This window comes from Mastigoproctus giganteus, chromosome 2, assembly GCF_048544385.1.
Source record: "Mastigoproctus giganteus isolate SK-2022 chromosome 2, ASM4854438v1, whole genome shotgun sequence".
Lineage (NCBI taxonomy): Eukaryota > Metazoa > Arthropoda > Arachnida > Uropygi > Thelyphonidae > Mastigoproctus > Mastigoproctus giganteus.
Window position 1 is genome coordinate 139,042,203 of NC_143576.1, and position 20,501 is coordinate 139,062,703.

Below are 20,501 nucleotides of genomic sequence, written 5' to 3' on the forward strand. Positions count from 1 at the left end.
CTAGACTCCAGCCACTGCAATTTGCAGAACTTAAGCCTCTCTTGGTAAGAGAATCCCTTCATTTCCCTCACCAATCGTGTTGCTCTTCTCTGTACACGCTCAAGCAAATCTACATCCTTCCTAAAATGAGGCCTCCAGACCTGTACGCAGTACTCAAGGCGTGGCCTGACCATTGCCTTATACAGAGGGACAATCACCTCCTTTTCTCTGCTAGCAAAATTCCTATATATCATTGACAAAACCCCATGACTCGCCCTAGCAGCCTGTCTGCACTGCTCAGAAAACTTCATATCTGACTGCACAATTAAACAACGTTCAACAACCTTTTTAATGCAAGTTCGCATATATATCGGGTGGTTATAAAATAAGTTTCCCTATTCAGGAGACCCTAGTGTCGAAATGGTTAGAGATAATGCTGTGAAAATCGGTTGGTATGTCATTTAGGGTATATAAGGAGGCGATTTGTAGAAGAAAAAAAAAAAAAAAAGTTCAAATTTCCGCCACCAGGGGACAAATTGGCACTGTAAACATGAGATGGAATACTTAACTTAGGGTTAGATTTTAATATCAGAACTTAAAAATCTACAGATATTGTTCTATGTGCTTTCCTTCATTTGAGATAACATTCTGAAAACTGAAGACTGCATGTGACATAGTTTCGCATAGCATCTTGTTGGGGATGTTGGCTACATGCTCTTTAATGCTTGCTTGCTTGCTTTCAACTCGACAAGCGTCTGTATGCCTCCATGGTAAACTCTGTCTTTCAGGTATCCCCATAGCCAGAAATCACAGGGATTGAGATCTACTGATCGGGCTGACCAGAACTGCGGAAAGTCTCTAGAAATGATGCGGTCATTTCCGAATGTTGAACGGAGCAGTTCCTTGACTTGTCGACCAACGTGGAGAGGGGTACCATCTTTCATGAACACTACGGTCTCCAAGCATTGCCTTTCTTGCAGAGCGGGAATAATGTGATCTCTTAGAAGTGCGCAGTACTGTGCACTAGTTTTTATTATTATTATTATTATCTTTATTTTCTCCTAAGAGACACCCGCTTACAGCTATTAACCAGGGGTGCACATTCATATATACAAATATACGTTATATACATAATTATCTATTTATAATTTTTACAAATCAGTCTTTATAAATTATACAAATTATACATTTTCTAAATTATACATTGTATAATTAGTTATAATATACATATCATTGCCTTATTTTACATGACAGGCAGATAGAAAGAGAGCACAAGCATAATTTCAATTTTACAAGGAATTAGAGAATGTTCACATCTACACCACTATTTACAGCGAGTTCACAGAAAGACAAGACATCCAATATCAACATAACAGGAGCACCAGTGCCGAGCAAAAACAGGCCCGACCAGTTCATTCTTCATTACCTGCATTCTCTTTTGTTTTCATATGTGGGCATCACTCAACATTTATAGGTGGAGTAATGCATTTTGAAACACTTCAGTCCTGTATATCTTCTCTGCGCAAAGCCTTTCTGGGTCTGCTTGAAGATCGTTGAACATTTTAATGGTGTTCAAAGGAAAAAATCGCCGAAGGCTTTCCAGCTGCGTGAGCGCGCTACTGATTTGAGGGGATGGTGTTCTATTCGCCCACCTTTGCGTCATGCGGGGCCGAGTCAGCAGGTAGTCAGTTTTCGGCGAGTCGAGTCTCCCGGTCAGCAGTTTTGCAAGCGTGAGAATGTTCTTGGTCACAATAATGTGAGACCAAGGCGTGACATCCAAGTTGGCATATAAAATGGTTCTTGAGATTGTAAATGGCTGCGTAGTGATCCTGTTTAACCATCTCAGCATCCAGTACTCTAAACCCAGGAAAGCCTTGATGGTAGCATCTGGGGCAGAAGACCAAATCTGAGATGCGTAGAGAGGAATGGGGATGACGCATCTTAAAATATATCGTTTAACAAGGTCAGGGTTCCTGATACCTACCAGTTCTTGTCTGGAGGTCCATAGCGCTGCGTAAGTTTTCTTCTTTACATGTCCGAAATGGGGTGTGAAGTTTAGGTTTTCGTCCCATTTCAGACAAAGATCAATATGTGTCCTGACTTTTTTGACCACACTGCCATTTACGCGTATTGATATGTGGTTTTTTAATACCTTGTTGATGAAAACCATTTGTGCTGTCTTGTGTTCATTTAGTCGGAGCCCCATGCAATTAAGGTATTCTTGCAACTCGGCAATTTTGGAGTTTGCTTCGTTGTTGCGTTGTAAAGATGTGTTTTGATCATTCGAGGTGACGAAAAATTTCAAGTCGTCTGCATATACGACAAATTGTTTATGATTTTGGGTCAGGAAGGGATGCAGTGCTGTTGCAAAGAGGGTAGCAGAGAGGACACCACCTTGTGGGACTCCACTGTTGACTTGGAAGGTCTCTTTGTCAATTCCATTTATGGCAGTTACCGTACATCTTACGGGGCCATGAGGTTAGACTCTTTAAAGAAAAATGTCCGATTATAAACTCTGCTGTGAATCTAAACATTAATCAGTCATTAATAAAAGCATTCATTAATCAGTCCAAACTTTTTTTTGAACAGGCTAAGAGTAGAAAACTTGCTTCTTGCCCTAATAGTAGTGGAGCATTCTGGTCTCTTGCCAAAGCTATTGGCCGCAACTTTTGCTCATCTCTGCTCCCAACTCTGTCAAAACCAGATGGTTATATTGACATTTCAGCCAAGGATAAAGTTGACCTGGTAGCATCCCATTTTCCTTCCAACTCATGTATTAATGATCTTGGTAAAACACCTCCCACCATTCCAAACACGCTTCATTCAATGCCTCCTGTGGTCTTCCATCAAAAAGATGTCAGAAGGATTTTGACGAATCCTGATGCTAAGAAAGCTTCAGGTCCTGATGGTATTTCTCCACTTGTTCTCAAAACCTGTGCTCCTGAACTTACTCCTATTCTTTACCGCCTTTTTTCACTTTCTTATTCCAAAGGTGTTTTTACTTCTGCTTGTAAATTTGCTGATATCCAGCCAGTTCCTAAAAAGGATGACACATCCATCCCATCCAATTATCATCCCATTGCAATTACTTCTACTCTTTCTAAAGTAATGGAGAAATAAATTAACCACCAACTCTTAAACTACATATCCTTCCGTCTGATCAACAATCGCCAGTATGGATTCCGTCAGTGTCAATCCACTTGTAATATTCTGGCTTATGTTACCCATTTATGGACAAATTCAATGGAAAATTTCAGAAAAACACAAGTAGTTACTCTTGACATCTCAAAGACCTTCGACCCTGTTTGGCTTAAAGGTCTTCTAAACAAGCTTCCTTCTTATGGTTTGCCAACTGTTTTTTTAATTGGTTATCCAGTTTTTCCTCTGACTGCTCACTGAGGGTGATGGTAGATGGCTCTCTGTCTTGTAACTTCTCCACTAATGCCGGTGTCCCCCCAAGGTTTAGTTCTTTCCCCTACTCTTGTCTCTTGTATATGAATGACCTTCTTCCATTGACCGGAAATCATATCCATAGTTTTGCCGACAATAGCACACTGTATTCCATTTTCCATTTTGAGAAACCTTGCCCTGCTCAATCAGCTTCAACTTCTCGAATAACCGCTACCAATTCTTTAAATGCTGAACTCCAGGTAATTCTCCAGTGAGGCAAAGATAACTTAGTAGATTTCAATTCTAAAACTCAGTCCTGTCTTATCTCTCACAAAAAGGATTCTTCAGCACCTATGCTTATCTTTGGAGACACTCCGATTTCTAGCAAGATGATATATCTCTTTTGGGGATTACCCTGACTTCTAATCACCCTTGGCACAAGCACATTACAAATATTGCTTCTTCCGCATCTAAAAAACTTGGTTTTCTCTTTCGCTCTCGGCGTTACTTTCTTCCAAACAGCTGTTCACTCTGTACAAATCGCAAATCCGCCCTACCATGGAATATTGTTCCCACATCTGGGGCGATGCCCCCAAAACCTCTCTCAGGCTTCTAGATTCCATTCAGAAGAGGGCAGTTAGGCTAATTAATGACTCATCTCTGAGTCTCTCCACTCGCTGTCTCATATACGTACTGTTTCTGCTATATGCCTTTTCTACAAATACTCCCATGGGTACTGCTCTTCTGAACTGGCTTCTATAATTCCCGCTCTTTCTTTCCAAACAGTTCGAACACGTGCCGTCACCAGCCAACATCCATTTACTGTCCAACTTCAAACTCACAGAACCAACTTTTCATCTTCCTCGTTTATTTATTCAACTGATGTTTTCTGAAACAACCTTCCTTCATACGTAATGCCTGAAAATTACAGAACAAATTACAGTCTACAGAAATTCAAGTCTAATGGCTACAAATATCTTCTTTAGACGTCTCAACCTCAAACCCAAGCACGGTACTAAGTAGACTTGTGTGCAAAATTTAAGGACCAGTCAGGTTTTCAGCTGTAGTTTCTCATAGAAGTGGCCTCAATATGGGAAAAGCATACCAAAGGAACCCTGTGAGGTACAGAAATTATGAAGGAAACAACACCGACACAACAACGGAAACAAAACGGTACAGAGGGATTTTATTAAAAAAATGGCAACATAACACTGGCTGCCATGATACAGATGCATCGCTGCCAAAGATGGAAAAAAGGGAAGAGGTGGTCCTCAGTAGGAGATATGGCCACCCCTAATGTCGATGCAGGCTTTGCACCGCCTGTCCATACTTAGAACAATGTTGTTGATAAGTTCTTGCCGTAACATCGTTCATTCCTCTGTCAGTGCCATCTTCAGGTGGTGAACATTTTCTGGTGGGTGTGGACGTGCCGCTAGGCATCTCCCCAGAACGTCCCATATGTGTTCGATGGGATTTAGATCTAAGGAACAGGCAGGCCGATCCATACGAACAATGTCCTCACTTTCCAAAAGCATATCAAGAGCTGCAGTGCTAAGGGGTGTGGCGTTATCATTCATAAACACGAACTCTGGGCCAATGGCACCTCGGAATAGACGCACATGTAAAAGGATTACTTCAGAACGGTAGCGTGCACCGGTTACAGTACCATCTTCCAGTATCTGGAGTTGTGTACGTCCATCCAAGATAACGCCTCCTCAGACGAGAACACCTTGACTGCCATATCGATCCCTTTCAATGATGTTTGTGGGGTGATACTGTGTGCCAACCTCTCGTCAGATTACCTGACGGCCAGAATCGCTGCTGAGACTGAATCTACTCTCATCAGTAAAGATTGCCTTAAGTAAAGATTTTGTGGTTGTAACCTTTAGAAATAATGTTGGTCCTTAAGTTTTGCACACCGGTGTACTATAGGTTCTAATACCTCTCGTATTTGGGATTTTAATTTTAAAAAAAAATTAATTCTAATCATTTGAAGCAGGGATCAACCTCAAAAACTCAGCAATTTTATCTTCATGTACAATTTCACATATTTGTTGTCACCTGTAATCCAAGTTTCTCATCTATTTTGTGAACTTTATTTGGTTTTGGTGGTTAATAAAGCCACTTTGAAAGATTCTTTTCTGAGTGTTTGCTGTTGATCTGATGCTTTCCTTTCAAAGGAAACTGAAATTTGGCTTATTTTGATTCTACAAACAAGGCATGTGTGAGGAGATTCGATTGAGGTGTTTAGGCTTTGAATGGACTGAGTAAACTAAATGCTAATAGCATTCTTACTCTTTCTTAGACAGCACAAGTAAGGGGACATAAATTGAAAAAGGATTCAATATTCAGGGTGCATGATATTTAAATGCTGAATCATGTTTCTTGGTTTCACAAAGTTATTTGAGAGCAGGTTCAAGGACTGATTTAAGTATCAAATTAAATGTGATCACTGAATTTTTCCCCCTCTATACATTTCACTATATATAAACATAAGTCTATTGGACCCAGCTCGTCTGGAACATTAAAAAATTCATGATAATGCCAGGGTTAAACAAATAATATTCTGCATTCAAATGGACTACTTCCTTGACTGTACTAGTTTAGCGTTTTCACAGCTGGCTTTTCCAATAACCCAGGATTGAGAACCATGGAATTGAATCAATCTGGACTGGAAAGGGCAAAAACATTTTTGGGCTTTCTTCTCGCTATGGCAATTAATCAGCTTCTGGTGAAGGTTGCTTTAAAAAAATATCGCTTTCCTTCCATCAAATTGGAAGAAAAAATTCTAAAAGTAGGTGGCTTTCCCTCCAAGCGGATTAAAAATCCAATGCTGCATATTTGCATAAGGAAGCGGTGAATGTGCTAAAAACATCAAGAAGCAGTATTACATAAGAGACATTCTCCATAAAATGTTATGAATCCAAGAGTCAACAGAAGTCCACTTTAATGCAGAAGTCTATCTTTCTCTAAAAAGAAGCTGCTTTTCAGTTAAAAGAGGCAATATTCCAAATCAAGATAATGCCCTATAAAATATTAATTATGGCATTAACTTAAGGCATATTGTACCATATGTGGGATATTAAATGATCGACAATTGTACAAAACTAAATAGCTGTTTTCACATTGTCCTCCTTTCATTTTCTTTTATTAAATAATAATGAACCTTATTGCTGAAAGGGACTGCGATATATCCTTAGATTAAAGCCATTGATATTAGATTTGAAGCATGCTGGAAGTGGTGCATTCACAGTTTTTACACTTGCAGGCTACAGAAGTTGGCCAAACTGATTGCTCTCAATATCAAGTCAATTTGATGAATTATTTAGGCTGTATGGGAGATACAAGTGGCTGTGCCACAAACATGAGAACACATTGGTACCACATTCGAACACATTCAATACACTGAGAAAGTAGGATGAACTGAAAAAAGCTTTGTAATGACATTTTTTTCTGTATAATGCACAAGATGGGAGAGGGGTGTTTTATTTTGAAATGGGTCAAGGCAACTGCCATGAGGCATCAGTATGTCAGGTCTAAATTTCGCGTATTCTATGGTTGGTATAAAGATTTACTGGATGACAAACTCAAGTTTCTAAGAATAACACTCTACTTGAGCTCGACTAATAGGACTAATAGCAATAGTAGTAGTGACAAAAAAACGATGCAAGAAAATAAGCTTATATGAAGGGGGTATCAAAAAGGTCATACTTTTACTTAAAAATAATAGCCCTAGAAAGATGAAACTTTACAGGAACTTTAATTCTTTTCTGTGTACTCTCCATGTTTAGTAACACATTTCTTCCATCTAAGAATCAGTCGTTTAATGCCTTGATCATAGAAGTCAGCACTTTTTGCTTGAAACCACGATTTTACTTCACTGATGACTTCCTGAGACGAATCAAAGCGAGTCCACGCAATGGTTTCTTTATTCCTTGAAACAAGAAGTCTGACGGTGCTAGGTCATTAGAATAGGATGGGTGCTGCAGTAGTTCGAAGCCACACTGGGCAACAAAGTTGGTGGTGGTAACGGCCGTGTGAGACAGTGCACTGTCTGACAGAAGACGGACACCTTTGGTTAACATTCCACGCCTTTTAACCTTCAAAGCATCGCATTACTTTTTCAAAAGATTTCTGTAGTATTCTCTGGAAGGTGTGGAACCATGAGGTAGGTAATCTGTCATGATAACCCCTTTTCTGACCCAAAGCACGGACATACTTTCTTCACAGATGGAGTGGTCTTTGTCTTTGTAACAAGTGGGGAGGAGGTGTGTTTCCACTGCTTTGACATGTCTTTAGTCTCTGCATCATACTAGTACACCCAGCATTCATTTGTCACCAACCGATCAATTTCCTGAGCTTTCTTGCCGTGCAAAAGCAGCAACTTGATCACCGCTCGATACTCCACTTTGTCAACCATAGCATCCTTCCTCAGATTCTGGGCTCCACCTCTGGTGTACGATCACCTACAGGAATGAAATTTACATGTTAGTTATTGAATATGTAGGAAACTTATATTAAAAACGGCATCTTCCTACTGACGTTTTATCTAGGTCAGGGTACGAACTTTTTGATACCCTCCAGTATAGCATCTGCCAAAAAAAAAAAAAAAAAACCCACAAACACTTCACCCATCCTTACCCTCCAAGAATTTGTCTAGTTCTCCCTTGAATTTATTCAAACCATCCAGTTCCACAACAGATGGAAGCCTGTTCCAACAATCAACCACTTGCTTCCTGAAGGCAAACTTCTGCACATCTATCCTGCAACCATCCTTTCTCAAACTAAATTTATGGCCCCTCATGTGTAGCTCAGCAAGAGGAAGAATGCCATTCACATTTAGCTTACTTAATCCATTCAAGGTCATAAATACCACAATCAGATCACCCCACAGGTGTTTAGTCTCCAGACGCTGCAATTTGCAGAATTGAAGCTTTTCTAAGAGAACCCTTTTGTTCTCTTCATCAATCTCGTTGCCCTTCTCTGCACCCATTCCAATAGATCTACATCCTAAAATATGGCCATCAGACCAGTATCTAGATGCAGCCTAACCATGGCCTTGTAGAAAGGGATAATCACCTCCTTATCCCTACTAGCAAAGTTTCTGTATATCATTGACAAAACCACATGAGCTGTCCTGGTAATACTTCAGCAGTACTCAGAGAAATTCCTATCTGACTACACAATTACCCACAAGTCTTTTTTTATTTTCTACTACCCTCAGTGTAGTTCCACACAGCAGATAAGTTACTCTGAGATTACTGCTACTCATACGCAGTACCTTGCAATTGTCAATGATAAACTTCAATTGCCATTTCTCAGCCTTTAAACCTAATTTTTCTAAAATTTATTGCAGTAGCATGCCGTCATTACTGTTAACCACCCTGCCAACCTTTGTATCATATGTAAACTTTGACATTAAGTCAGATATACCTTTATCAATATCATTAATAAATACTGAAAACAACAATGGGCCCAGCACCAAACTCTGGGGAACTCCACTGATAATATTAGTCCACAGAGCACTGTCCATTGATAACTACTCTCTGTCTTCTTCCACTTAACCATTCCTTAATCCATAGCAGTAACTTGCATTTAACGCCATATTACTCCAGTTTATACAGCACTTATATATGTAACAATATCAATCGCCTTCCTGAAATTCAAATATATGATATTAAAATTATTTTTTTCATCCAGTTCCTTGGCCACTGCATCATAGTAACCTATCAGATTGGTTACACAAGATCATCCCTTAACCAATCCATGTTACGACTACAATGTAACCGTATTCCTGTCCAGGTGGCACTGATATACTTCTTTAACCAGTGAATACCTGGAACAGATGTTAACAGATGTTATTTTCCCTGAAACAGATTTTATTTTCCCTGGAACAAATGTTAAGCTGATAGGGCTATAATTACTTGTATCACCTTTTGATCCCCTTTTATGAATTGGTGATACATCCGCACATCTCCAGTCCATGGGGACCTTCCCTGAAGCCAAGAATGCCTCATGGTTAATGGTTTGCTAGCCTTCTTTTCTGCCTCCCTTAATATGACCAAGCTAGATCCCATCCACCCCAGGTGCCTTTTTTGTTCAGCTTCAACAATTTCTCTTTCATTAACATTAGCAAAGGCACATGATGCAAGAAAGAAAGCTTATATAGCATCAGCCAAAAAAAAAAAAAAAAAAAACCCCTTATTTCACCCATCCACTCACTCCAAATGTTTGTCAAGTTCTGCCTTGAATCTATTTAAGCTATCAACTTCTACAACGACAGATGGAAGTTTGTTCCAGCAATCAACCACCCGCTGGCTAAAGGCAAACTTCCGCACATCTATCCTACAACAGTCTTTAGTCAATTTGAATTTATGCCCTTTCAGGCGATTATTCTGAGCAAGAGGAAGAATCCCATCAGCATTGAGCATGCTCAAACCATTCAAGGCTTTATACACCTCAATCAGATCACTTCGCAGGTGCCTAGTCTCCAGACACTGTAATTTGCAAAATTTAAGCCTTTCTTCGTAAGAACAACCCTCTGTTCCATTCACTAATCTTGTTGCCCTTCTCTGTACTCGTTCCAACAGCTCTACACCTTTCCTAAAATGAGGCCTCCAGACCTGTATACAGTACTCAAGGTGTGGTCTGACCATTGCCTTATACAAGGGGATAATTACCTCCTTATCCCTGCTAGAAAAATTCCTGTATATCATTGACAAGACACCATTAGCTACTCTTGCAGACCGTCTGCACTGCTCAGAAAACTTCATGTCTGCCTGCACAATTACCCCCCAGGTCCTTTTCATTCTCTACCACTGTCGGTGACCCTAATACTATGCACACTATGTCGGTGTGGTACCACAGAATTGATACGTCAGTCTGGGATTACTGCTTCCCATATGTAGTACTTTACATTTGTCAATGTTAAACTTCATTTGCCACCTCTCAGCCCATCTGCTCAACTTTTCTGGTTCCTGTTGCAGCAGTTTACTGTCATTAACAACCCTGCCAACTTTCGTATCGTCTGCAAACTTGGACATTAAGCCTGATATACCATCATCAATATCATTTATAAATACAGAAAACAACAATGAACCCAACCCTGAGGGACTCCACTAATAACATTAGTCCATGAAGAGCAGTGTCCATTGATTACCACTCTCTGTCTTCTTCCACTCAACCATCCCTTTATCCATAGTAGCAATTTGCCTCCAATGTCACACTGCTCCAATTTGTGCAGCAGTCTTCCATGTGCAACAGTATCAAAGGCTTTTCTAAGATCCAAATATATGATATCAAAGTTATTCTTTGCATCCAGTTCCTTTGTGACTACATCATAGTATCCAATCAAATTAGTCAGACAAGACTTCCCCTTAACAAACCCATGCTGTGTCCGAGCTATAATTGAAGTCTTGTCTAGATGATCCTGCAATGCTTTTTTAACCAGTGCCTCCATTAATTTCCCCGGAATAGAAGTTAAACTAACAGGTATGTAATTACCTGTGTCTCCCTTTGATCCTGCTTTGTGAATTGGGGTCACATTTGCACATTTCAATTTCCTTTCAGTTATCACAAAGTCATTTACCTCCCGTTGGATTTTGATAAACTTCTGACATCAGTTCTCATGAAGAATTCCTCATGTGTGAATGCAGATGCAAAATATCTAATACAATTTATCACAACTTGAGCAGGGTTATCAACAGTTAACCCATAGTCATCACTTGATTCAACCCCTTCCTTCTAGTGTTAATATAAGCATAGAATTCTTTGGTGATTCCTTGGCATTTTTTGCCGCAGACTTCTCATAAACTGCCTTAGCTTACCTAACCTCCTTTGTGACTTGATTACAGACTAATACAAATAGCTACCATAGGTTTCTGCATCACCTGATAATTTACATTCATCGCATGCACTTTTCTTCTCTGTCAAGTCTCAATATTTCATCTGACATCCATTTAGATCTAAGCCTTGAACAGTATTTCTTCATTGTTATGAAAAGCTCAATAGCTTCTTTGGTTACTTCCCTGAATGCATTCCATTTAGAATTTGCTGTTGGTAACATCATAAGTTTGTCCCACTGCACAGAATTTCAACTGAGATCACTGCTGTCACCCTTACAAAAGCCTTTCCCTTTACTCTTTTCCCTTGACAGTAGTATATATGTCATTAATAAATTCCACAATTAGTGCACTGTGATCTCTGCTACCTGGTGGATCTTTTACCTGAAGATCTGTAATGCATGTAAAAATCACTGCTGATAACAAATCAAAAGTATTGCTGCCTCTCCAACATGCTGCCATAGAAAAACAGTCATTTTTGACTGTTTGAGCACAATGAATAGTCAAAGGCTGTTCATTGTGCTCATCAGAATCATTAGGTCTATAACACACTGTCTGAGTGACACCATGTCTCTGCAATCCCTACAGTTCTACTCTCAATTTTGTTTTCCCAGTGCTTATGCCACATTCGACTGACTCAATATGCAGTCACCCATGTTGACTGGATGCACTGCATTAGTTTTAATACTAGCAGTAGCCTTTGCGAAAATTTCGCAATTGGTAGCAAAGTTTTTCTCTAGCTGTTCTAAATATAGTGTGTGTTTTGTCGTGATCATTACGCGTCGAATCCTTTCTCATTTATTTCTGTAAAATAAAACTATTCTTTCTTTCAAGGTAGGCAAACCATAGTAGAGAAAATTGGCCCATTCTGTAAAATAAAACTATTCGGAATTTTTATATTTTCCCATGTTTCTGCACACCTAGGAAGAAATACCTTCAATTTGATACCAAATCAGTTAGGCCTATCGTATGCAATGCCGATACCTAGCTGTACCCGTTGTGAAAATTTCACAATTGGTAGTAGCCGTTTTTCTCTAGCTGTCTTAAAAAAATGTAGTACCAATATATACGTGTAAATGTATTTAGGATGAGTCTTTCAAAATGATCCTGAATACATTTGCAGAAACACAAAAAGGCATTTCTCCTTTGCCGCAACACGACCAGCCAGAGTAGCATTTTGACTGCGACACTTTTAAATCCTTAAATAGCCTCCAAACAAAAATCAAATAAACTCGAAGTTGATAATAACAACGATAAAATGACGAGTTCTGAACGTAACAAATGGCAATGTGTATGAGCTCGCGTGCACAACGTGGAGACATATAGTGAGTGTGATGAAATCCTAATGATTTTTTTTAAAGGTAGACAGCACTAGTAGAGAATTTCGCAACTGGTAGCAGAATTTTATTATTATTATTATTTTTTTTTTTTTCAGAACAAAGGACACAATTGTGCGAAAGTGCAAATTGTTTATCAGAAAAAAAAAAAAAAAATGCAACTTAGACAACTGTTTATTTAAGAATTAACTTCCTGTAGCGCCATCTATGAAGTGAATGTTGCACTACTCTCGTTTGTAGTACAAAACTGGCCCGTTCCATAAAATAAAACTATTCAGAATTTTTAAATTTAAAAACTTTGTGCATACCTAGGAATAAATCAATTTGAGACTACTTCTAGCCCAATTGATTAAGCCTATTGTTCACACTGAAGGAGTAAAGAGAACGGCTTGCATATAAATATATAGATTGCATTCAATGGTGAGCTATAGTGGGCTCACGAGAGCCCATTATTTTTTTTTTGAAAATTTGCGAGCCCATTGTTGAAACGATCATTTATTTTACAAATAAAATCCTGAATGCAATTTTTGAGTATCCAGAGCCGAAACTACGTTGAGGTAGGGGGGGGGGGGCATGCCCAGCATTTTAATGGCGCAGTCGATCGGTTATGAATTTTAAAATTGCTTCATTTTGATTTAATTACAGTCCGACCAACGAACTTCTTTATAGCGAATTTTTTTTATTCCCTTTGGTAAAAAAAAAAGTAAGCTGCAGCCATTATCAATCCACGGCAGGATGGAAGCCTCCTCAACAATTCATGTTGAGGGAAATGGACCATAATCTGCCACACTCGTCCAGTATGGGTTGGCAGATCAACCATATTTAGCAGTCATGGGCTTGAATCCCGGTCTACTCAAGGAGCGGGCTACTGCACTCCTGCTCCTAACCACTCGGCTATGGAGGCCTTTTCCCTTGGTAATTACATTTAAAATAGTTTCCATTGAACGAAGAAAATTTCCATGTAACAAACGGATTAGGAGAAACAACTGTGTATGCATTGTTCTCACCTCTGGCCTTTAGGTAATTAGAAAGTGCAAATTAAGGGTGAAAGGGAATAGTTCCACGTTAGTTGTGTCCGTAAAACCTATGCAGTCACATACCGAGAAGGTGCATTAGTCAATATGCTTTCCATAGCCAGTCAGAGTATTAAGAATCTCGACATGGATTATAGTCTCTGGTTAACCTGTTGTGGAACCATTTTACTCCAAAAAATGTTGTTTTTCGGAGAAGTGCCTTCCAGTAAATTTCTATGTTTATATGGTCACAGTAGTAGAATATCCATGTGATTCCGACATTTTGCACTGTACTCAAAGAACTAGTGACAGTAGCAACGTAGAGGGGGGGAAAGATGCAACTAAGATATTATATTAACTTAACGAATATGAAATGTTGGCAGATTTTTAAACTTTGTCGAGCCTTTCATTGTGTAGAAAATGTTCCAAAATATGATGGCAATAATTAAAAAAAAAAAACTATCACCAATCTCCAAAAAACTAGCACAAATTAAGGATGATCGCTAAAGAACTTTATGTGGAAACTATAAAGATCGGTCATGTGTTCGGGCCACAATGAGCAGCTTGTAGCTTGCAGATGGCAATTGTGGGTTGGAGGAATTATCCTGCTTTGTGCAAACATTTTGAATCAGAAGTTAAATATTCTGGATTATTAAATCAACTTTTAAATTTGGAATTTCTTAACCATTTAGTATTAACGATCGACATCCTGCAAGAGCTCTCTTACCTTTCAGAAGTTTTACACAATCATTATGGTAAAAGCAGATAAATTAATTATTCGACTATCAATGCTATTGCTAATTTGAAAAATTCTGAAGGAAATTATGAAGCTAAAATTGACAGCATGTTGAAGTGGAAAGAATTTGAATGAATCAAATTCAAAAGTAAAAAAAATTAAATGCATTATTTTAAATTTAACAAGTTAAATGCATTATTTTATCCTCAAAGGAAAAGTTATTAATGCAACAGTGATTTTAAATTAAAGAAAATAATGATGCCATTTAAAGAAATTTTAAACATACGCTACCTGAAATCGTGGAATGTGAAAAAACTTTCGTCTCGGTGGGAAGATGGTGAAAACTGAATATGAAATTAAAGTTTTCTGATAAAATATGAAATAAAAATGAATGATTTAGAGATTTTGTTGAAGACAGTTTATCTTTAAAATCGAGTGAAATTACCTTTTCAATTAAGAAAGCCAGAAAATATCTTTGAAACCATTGCAATGAGCAGTGCTGAAGCTGAGTGAGTTTTCAGCGTAATGAATAATATTGTGATAATTAAACACATTGCAGATTATGATGACCATACACCTAAATGTAAAACCATTGCTTCAATTTGATCCGGATCGTTATGTCAAATCATTTTTCTGTAATCATCGCTCAGCTATTGAGCAAGGCAGAAGATCGACAACAAATATTAATAAAGAAGTAAATTGCATTTGGCAAATTTTAGAATAAATTTTTCTTGAATATTTGTGAAATAATATTTTTTCATGTAATCAGTGATTTTTTGTGTACTTTTTCTAGAAAGTTTGTATTTTATATAATATGTTTTTATATTGTGGATTATTATTAGCTATATAGTGCAAGGAAGCCTGAGGATTGTGCTGCACCAGCCAAAAAAAAAAAAAAAATTCTGAATTACCCCGAGAGAGAGTCAGAAGTAGAAAGGAATCACCAAGAAAGAGAAGACTATCCAGCTCAGGACCCTGGGTGTGCCAAGCCCATACTCACCAGATGTGAGCCCCTGGGGTTTTGTGATAGTTTTTGTTATTTGTGATATGGGAAATATTTCATGTTATTTTTTATTCGCAATATTAAAATTTTATCATGAAAAAAATGTATCCATTATATTTCCCTAGTTGTTAAAAAAAGACGAATAAAAAAGTTGCATGCATGCAGAGCACACACGGCAGATGGTTTATGTGAAACATTCTTTGCGTTTCTTTTAGGTATTTTGCTGCTTTGTATATATCAATTACGAAATAAAAAGAGCATTTTTATCGTAAATATTGTAATTCACAGATTTTCATAATTTCTGGAAGACAAGATACAATGGATTTATGATAACTGAAGAGATGTATACTTAAAAGTGCAATGTATCTAAATATCTCTATAAAATAGCACCAATTGATGTATCAATCTTGTAGTTGAAGCAACATGCACAGCTGTTAGGGGAACCTAACAATGGAATGTAAGAAAATGCATGGCGAAAAAAAAAATTGACAAATATTTGTAGTTGCTTTTTTTTTTTTTTTTTTTTGATTTGGTAGTTGTTGGCGCATCGGCTTCTGTGGCCATATTGCACCTCCCAAGGTTTTTGCAGTACTTTGATCCAAGCCCGAGGCGGGAATCGAACCCGCGACCTTTGGGTTGCCGGGCAGGTACTTTACCCACTCGGCTAGCCCGGTCGGCCTGTATTGTTGCAATCATACTTACTGCAGTAGTAACTTCAAGAAGCATGATTGTGACATCATACTATTCAAAAATTCTAAAAGGTTAGACTCCAGAAGGCGAGGCATGACGACCAGGTTTTTAAGTTATTTTTTAGATAGACCTAGGAACGTTTTACACATTCGCTTATACGCATGGTTAAGGGAGTAATAAACTGTATCTGTCCAGCCCCCTAAATCCACCCGACTCGAGATATCATACCGGTCACGAAAAATGCGTCATGCGCTCTAATCACATTACCAGTAGTGCGAGCGTGGGAAGAGCCTCTAGCGGAAGCCACAGATGACATCACTTCCGTGACCGATCAGATTTACTCGGTAGAAAGTCGGAAAAGCTGCGAGCACATTGTTAAAATATTCACAGCTATATTCATAACCCCTCCTGTCCAGTCTGTATATTTGAATATGGGGAGTATATTGTACTCCCCATATTCTATTCAAATGCAGCATCATTTATGTCTGAATGACACCATGTCTCTGCTATCCCTATAATGTCTGCATTTGATGACTTAATCAGTACTTCAAATACATCAAATTTATTTCCAATGCTCCTAAGCATTACTGTATATGCACACGTTCTTACTCTTACTCTCCCTTACATAGCCATGTATTTACTGGTTATTTGCTATTTGGTTTTTTTTAGGAGCATTAGCAACTAAGGCCATATTGCTCCGGGATGTGCGGTGGTCATTCCCTGACCTTTCCGCATCCTCTGTATTTGGTGGTGACGGGCTCGAACTCCGGTCTAATCAAGAAGCGTGCGCTACGCACTGCTGCTCCTTCCCACCTGGCTACGGAGGCGCCTGTATTTACTGGTTCTGTGATGACCAACAGCAGTCTGAAATCCCTAACACACTGCTTTCCAGGTTGCTGCATTTCCAATAGAAGCAGTGAAAGAATCACCTTCACTTCTTCAGCTCTAGTTAATCTATTAGTCTGTGTATCCTCCCCCAAGCTAGCAGTTTTCCACCCCACTTATCACTACCTCGATAATATCAGCAAATATTCTTGCACCCCTAATATGAGTTATTCTAGAATTTTAAACCTACACAATGTGCAAATCAGATTGTAAGCATAGCAATTTTTTTTTTTCTGTAAGTATATTCTCAAGTGCTAATCTGCACATGTGCAGACCAGAAACATCCAGAATAACCTACCTTACTTCCTATACCTGAAAATGGCTGGGTGAAACCCAGATGAAGATCTTTAAGAATTCCTCCAGTCTCCATCAGGATTTGAAACCAGTCCCCTTCAAATGAGTGGCAAGTTGCACACATCCTACACTATCACAGAGGGCTTCACACATTGATAAGCATAATTTCTTTAATGTGAAATGTCATTTACTAATTTCTGGGTTTTAATTTTTTAGAAAGTTAGGTAAGATTTTTTTAATTTCTAAAATTGTATATCTAATTAAAAGTTTAAAGCTCAGAACATACGTATCAAAATATCAAAATTAAAGTATCATAATTAAAAAATTCAGTTCTGGGGTTCTCAATCAACATTTCACCTGAGGTGGTAAAAACCACAGCCAGCACTAATTGGTGACAGTGCTGTACGCTGAAACATTGAAATGCTTCATCATCAAGAAATATGAACAGAAGTAAGAAAACTGAAAACTTTTTTTTTTTTTGACTCTTTAGTGTCGTGTGCAATTAATAATAATAATAAAAAAATAAAATAAAAAGTGGTAGAGTAAGACTGAATTTTGCTGCATAATTTACATCCACACAGGTTAGGTTTATTTACTATCTATCTTCAAGATTTTACAAATTACAAATAAAGAAAAGCAAAAAGTACATTTTGTCCTTGATTATCATGTACCTTACATGGTGTATAGTCATTTTGGTAGTGGCAATAAAGGCATGTGATGCAAGAAAGCAAGCATATGAGCTTATGTAGCATTAGCAAAAAAAAATTCACACAACCATTCCCTCTAAATATTTGTCCAGTTCCTCCTTTAATTTATTTAAGCTATCAATTTCCACGACAGATGGAAGTTTGTTCCAGCAATTAACCACCCTGGCTACAGGCAAATTTCCGCACATCTATTCTACAACTGTCTTTCCGCAATTTGAATTTATGTCACCTCAGGTTCGTAATTATTAGCATTAATTGAGGCATATGATGCAAGAAAGCAAGCTTAGAGCATCAGCCAAAAAAAAAAAAAAAAAAAAAAACCTTTCCCATTTCACTCATCCGATCATTACAATGTTTGTCTAGTTCAGTCTTAAAATTTATTTAAGCTATCAACTTCCACAACAACAGATGTAAGTCTATTCCAGCAATCAACTACCTGCTGGCTAAAGGCAAACTTCCGCACATCTATTCTACAACTGTCTTTCCTCAGTTTGAATCTATGCCCCCTCAGGTTCTTAATCTGAGCAAGTGGAATTATCCCATCAGCATTGAGTGTGCTCAAACCATTCAAGGCTTTGTACACCTCTCAATCAGGTCACTTTGCAGGTTCCTAGTCTACAGATGCTGCAACTTACAGGATTTAAGCCTCTCCTGGTAAGAGAACCCCTTTGTTCCTCTCACCAATCTTGTTGCCCTTCTCTGTTGCCCTAAAATTATGCTTCCAGACCTGTATGCAGTACTCAGGGTGTGGCCTAACCATTGCCTTATGCAAAGGTATAATCACCTCCTTGTCTCCGCTAGCAAAATTTCTATATATCATTGACAAAACTCCATGACGTGCTCTGGCAGTCCGTCTGCAATGCTCAGAGAACTTCATATCCGACTGCACAATTATCCCCAGGTCTTTTTCACTCTCCACCTCCTCGAGTTTAATACCACACAGTTGGTACATTTCTCTTGGGTTACTGCTACCCATATGCAGTACTTTGCATTTGTCAATATTAAACTTCAGTTGCCATTTCTCAGCCCATCTACCTAACTTTAATAGATCCTGTTGCAGTAGCATACTGTCTTTACTATCATTAACAACCCTGCCAACCTTTGTATCATCTGCAAACTTGGACATAAAGCCTGATGTACCATCATCGATATCGTTAATAAATACACAAAATAACAATGGGCCCAGCACTGAACCCAGGGGGATTCCATTAATAACATTAGTCCAAGTAGAGCAGTGTCCATTTATTACCACTCTCTGCCATCTCCCACTCAACCATCCCTTTATCCATTGCAGCAATATGCCCTTCCTTAATGCAATACCGCTCCAATCTGTACAGCAGTCTTCCATGTGCAACAGTATCAAAAGCTTTTCTGAAATACAAGTATATGATATCAAATTTATTTTTTGCATCCAGTTCCTTTGTGACCACATCATAGTATCCAATCAAACAGGTCAGTCAAGACTTCCCCTTAACAAACCCATACCATGTCTGAACTATTACTGCAGTCTTGTCTAGGTGATCCTGCATCACTTCTTTAACCAGTGACTCCATTATTTTCCACGGAACAGAAGTTAAACGAATAGGTCTATAATTATTTGCATCACCCTATGAATCCTCTTTGTGAATTGGGGATACATTTGCACATTTCCAGTACATGGGGACCTCTCCTGAGTCCTAGGATGCTCTCATAATTATGGCTAAGGGTTTGCTTACTTCCTTTGCCACCTCCTTTAATATAACTGGATAGATCCCATCCACCCCAGGTGCCATTATTACAAAATTTAGCTCCCTGTTAAGAGTTTAGTAAACTCCTGTCCTCCCCCTTCTTACAGAATTCCTCATTTGTGAATGTAGATGCAAAATACTCATTCAGTTTGTCAGCTATCTGAGCAGGATCATGAACAGTCAAACCACAAACATCAAGTGGACCAATCTGATTCATCCCCTTCCTTCCAGAGTTTACATAAGTAAAGAAGTCTATTGTTTTTCTTTGCATCCTTTGCCAAGGATTCCTCGTAAACAGTCTTCACTTGCCTAACCTCCTTTGTAATTTGATTACAGACTAGCTTATATCTGACATCGGCTTCTGTGTCACCTGCTAATTTATATGCATTCCACGCATTTTTCTTCTCTGCCACGAGCCGCATTAATTCATCTGATATTCATTTATCCCTAAATCTTGAACAGAATTTCTTAGTTGGTATGAAAAGCCTAGTAGCTTCCAAGATTAATTCCTTGAGAAGCTTCCCATTTAGAATTCACTGTTTTTAACATCATCAGTTGATCCTACTGTATAGAATTTAAAAACTGTCTGAGACCACTGTAGTCACCTTTATGAAAACAAAAACCCTTCATGGTAGTTACATCTTTATGTAAATCCCACATCAGTACATTGTGATCACTGTCACCTAGTAGTTCCTTTATCTGAAAATTCCTAATACATGAGTCATCACTGCTGATAATTAGATCAAGAGTATTACTCCCTCTGGTTGCCTCTCGAACATGTTGCTGTAGAAAATAGTCCTCCAATAAATCCACAAAAGTCTTCCTAGTGTGCAAGTGACCAACCCACAAATTCCAGTCAATATCTGGAAAGTTAAAATCCCCCATTACAAGACATTCTG